Genomic DNA, 4,313 nt, shown 5'->3' with positions numbered 1-4,313 from the left:
ACACCCCACAACCCATACTAAAAACTGAGAAGGCAAATATTTCCTAGCATATGTGTAAGACTTTTAGCATCCTGCAAAGTCATTGTACACCAGAACAAATCTCTGCCTTAGTCAGTTTTACAGAAACCACTCTTGCTAATTTTCTTCTCTTTGGTTTCTTGGCCTGGTTTCAGTTTCTCAAACAAGCACTGTATAATAAGATTGAAGTTGAATGCTCTTTTTTAAAAAATTCAGATTCCTCCATTGTATTATGTTGTCAAAATGCACTTCTCACTACCTCTGAAACCACTTCTCTAGTCCAAGCCTTCAAAACAATTGCAGTAGACTCCTATTGCTTCTCTCTAATCCATTTCTCATTCAATTTTTACTAAAACCAGCTAACAGGTTTTAGTAATATTAATATTTATAATATTTAGTAATATTAATATTAATAATTTAGTATTTTAATATTATTAAAATATTAAATCCTATCATGCTTCTCCACATCTCAAAACTTTGTAATCCATCCACTTAGAATTAAGCATAAAACATTAGCAGGAACACACAGCCTTAAATAATATAGTCTACTTATTCAATCTCATCTTCAAACAATTCCTAGCTCATCAGAATTTCAGCATTTTGGACATATTCAATGGTCCTCTCTGTCCTTTGCTGGATATCTTCTTTGCGCAGTTCTCCCTGGGATTTACACACTCATACCCATTTAGGTTTTTTTCTGATCATGTGTCACCTGTTTAAGTTCCATCTAAAATATCCATTTATCATTTCTTTATTCTCATGCCTTGATTTAATTTAGTATACTAGCTGAAATTATATCATAAAATTGTTTCTTTATTTGTTTGCAATAAACATCTCCCACAGAATGTAAACTACATTAGGGTAGATATTCTGTCTTATTTATATTATCCTTCATGGCTAGAATAGTGTCTGGCACATGGTAAGCACTCCATAAATATTCAGTATTATTCATGTTCAATATTATCTTATGATTCATTCTTTCCTTGTACTCCTGCTCAGAATATGTTTATAAGGTCTGAGCTCACACCCAGCATCCCATTAAGATCAGTGTGTGGGTAGGGGCAAACTAATTAGAATAGCTCAGAAGAAAAATGACTTTAATCAAACTTTTGTTTGATATTTTTGAAGATGTAGAAGTAAAATAAAATTCAAATTTTATTCATATCCCAGTGGCCTAAAGAAAGTGAACAGAATTTCTGGTGTTTCTTTTTACTTCTAGCAATTGGTATATTTACTAATAGGACAACTGGCTGAGCCAAAATTTTTTCTGTGAAATATGCAAAAACTTTATGTTTATTCAATCTTATGGCACATGATATAATGCCATTGTGGACTATTAGGAGAGGAATGAAACTTTAACATTATTGGATTTTTCATATTCCCTTATCATTTCTTTTTTTCCCCATAGTTATCATGCCATACTTTTTATTTTTTAATTTTTTTAAAATATTTTATTGCAGTTGCATTTTTTTATTGTAAACAAATGGGATACATGTTGTTTCTCTATTTGTACTTGGAGTCAAGACATACCATTTGTGTAATCATAAATTTACATAGGGTAATGTTGTTTGATTCATTCTGTTATTATTTTCCCTTCCCACACACCCCTCCCACCCCTCTTTTCCCTCTATACAGTCCTTCCTTCCTCCATTCTTACCACCCTCCTTAACCCTAACCCTAAACCTAACCCTAACCCTAACGCTAACACCTCCTACCCTCCATTATATGTCCTCATCGCATATCAGTGAGATCATTTTTCCTTTAGTTTTGGAGATTGGCTTATCTCACTTAGCATGATATTCTCCAATTTCATCCATTTGCCTGTAAATGCCATAATTTTATCATTCTTTATGGCGGAGTAATATTCCACTGTATATATATATGCCACGGTTTCTTTATCCATTCATCAATTGAAGGACATCTAGGTTGGTTCCACAATCTGGCTATGGTGAATTGAGCAGCAATGAACATTGATGTGGCTATATCTCTGTAGTATGCTGATTTTAAGTCCTTTGGATATAGGCCAAGGAGTGGGATAGCTGGGTCAAATGGTGGTTCCATTCCAAGCTTTCTGAGGAATCTTCATACTGCTTTCCAGAGTGGCTGCACTAATTTGCAACCCCACCAGCAATGTATGAGTGTACCTTTTTCCCACCATCCTCGCCAACACCTATTGTTGCTTGTGTTCTTGATAATTGACATTCTAATTGGGGTTTGATGGAATCTTAGGGTAGTTTTGAGTTGCATTTCTCTTATTACTAGAGATGTTGAACCTTTTTTCATATATCTGTTGATTGCTTGTATATCTTCTTCTGTGAAGTGTCTATTCATTTCCTTAGCCCATTTGTTGATTGGATTATTTGTATTCTTGGTGTAGAGTTTTTTGACTTCTTTGTAGATTCTGGAAATTAGTGCTCTATCTGAAATATGAGTGGCAAAGATATTCTCCCACTCTGTAGGCTCTCTCTTCACATTGCTGATAGTTTTCTTGCTGAGAGAAAGCTTTTTAGTTTGAATCTATCCCAATTGTTGATTCTTGCTTTTATTTCTTGTGCTATGGGTGTCCTATTGAGGAAGTCTGGTCCTAAGCTGACATGTTGAAGATCTGGACCTACTTTTTCTTTCAAGGTCCTTGAGCCATTTTGAGTTGAGTTTTGTGCAGGGTGAGAGATAGGGGTTTAATTTCATTCTGTTGCATATGGTTTTCCAGTTTTCCCAGCACCATTTGTTGAAGAGGCTATCTTTTCTCCATTGCATATTTCTGGCACCTTTGTCTAGTATGAGAAAATTGTATTTATTTGGGTTTGTGTCCGTGTCCTCTATTCTGTACCATTGATCTACCTGTCTATTTTGGTACCAATACCATGCCGTTTTTGTTACTGCTTTGTAATAGAGTTGAAGATCTGGTATTGCTATACCCCCTGCTTTGCTCTTTCTACTTAGGATTGCTTTAGCAATTCTGGGTCTTTTATTCTTCCAGAGGAATTTCATAATTGCTTGCTCTATTTCTGTAAGGTACATCATTGGGATTTTAATTGGAATTGCATTGAATCTATATTGCACTTTTGGTAGTATGGCCATTTTGACAATATTAATTCTGCCTATCCAAGAACATGGGAGATCTTTCCATCTTTTAAGGTTTTCTTTAATTTCTTTCTTTAGTGTTCTGTAGTTCTCATTGTAGAGGTCTTTCACCTCTTTTGTGAGATTGATTCCCAAGTATTTTATTTTTTTCGAGGCTATTGTGAATGGGGTAGTTTTTCTAACTTCTCTTTCTGAAGATTCATCACTTATGTATAAAAATGCATTGGATTTATGAGCATTGGTCTTGTAACCTGCTACTTTACTGAATTCACTTAGGAGTTCTAAAAGTTTTCTGGTGGAATTTCCAGGTTCCTCTAAATATATAATCATGTCATCAGTGAACAGGGATAGTTTGAGTTCTTCTTTTCCAATTCATATCCCTTTAATTTCTTTGGTTTGTCTAATTGCTCTGGCTAGAGTTTCAAGGACAACGTTGAATCGAAGTGGTGAAAGAGGGCATCCCTGCCTTGTTCCAGTTTTTAGGGGGAATGCTTTCAGTTTTTCACCATTGAGAATGATATTGGCCATGGGCTTAGCGTAGATGGCCTTTACAATGTTAAAGAATGTTCCCACTACCCCAATTTTTTCTAGTGTTTTGAGCATGAAGAGATGCTGTATTTTATCGAATGCTTTTTCTGCATCTATTGAAATAATCATGTGATTCTTAACTGTAAGTCTGTCTCTAAGAATGACATTTATTGATTTCCGGATGTTGAACCAACCTTGCATCCCTGGGATACAACCCATTGATCATGGTGTACTATCATTTTAATATATTTTTGGATGCGATTTGCTAAAATTTTGTTGAGAATTTTTGCATCGATGTTCATTAAGGATATTGGTCTGAAATTTTCTTTCCTCGATGTGTCTCTGTCTGGTTTAGGTATCAGGGTGATATTGGCTTCATAGAATGAGTTGGGAGGGTTCCCTCCTCTTCTATTTCATGGAATACTTTGAGAAGTATTGGAATGAGCTCTTCTTTAAAGGTTTTGTAGAACTCGGCTGAGAACCCATGTGATCCCGTACTTTTCTTTGTTGGTAGGCTTTTGATGACTTCTATTTCATTGCTTGAAATTGATTTATTTACGTTGTGTATGTGCTCCTCGTTCAGTTTAGGTCATTCATATGTCTCTAGAAACTTGTTGATGTCTTCGAGGTTTTCTGTTTTGTTGGAGTATAGATTTTCAAAATAGCTTTAATTATGTTTTGTA

This window comes from Sciurus vulgaris (genome assembly GCF_902686455.1).
Source record: "Sciurus vulgaris genome assembly, chromosome: 8".
Classification (NCBI taxonomy): domain Eukaryota; kingdom Metazoa; phylum Chordata; class Mammalia; order Rodentia; family Sciuridae; genus Sciurus; species Sciurus vulgaris.
This window is presented reverse-complemented; position numbering follows the sequence as displayed.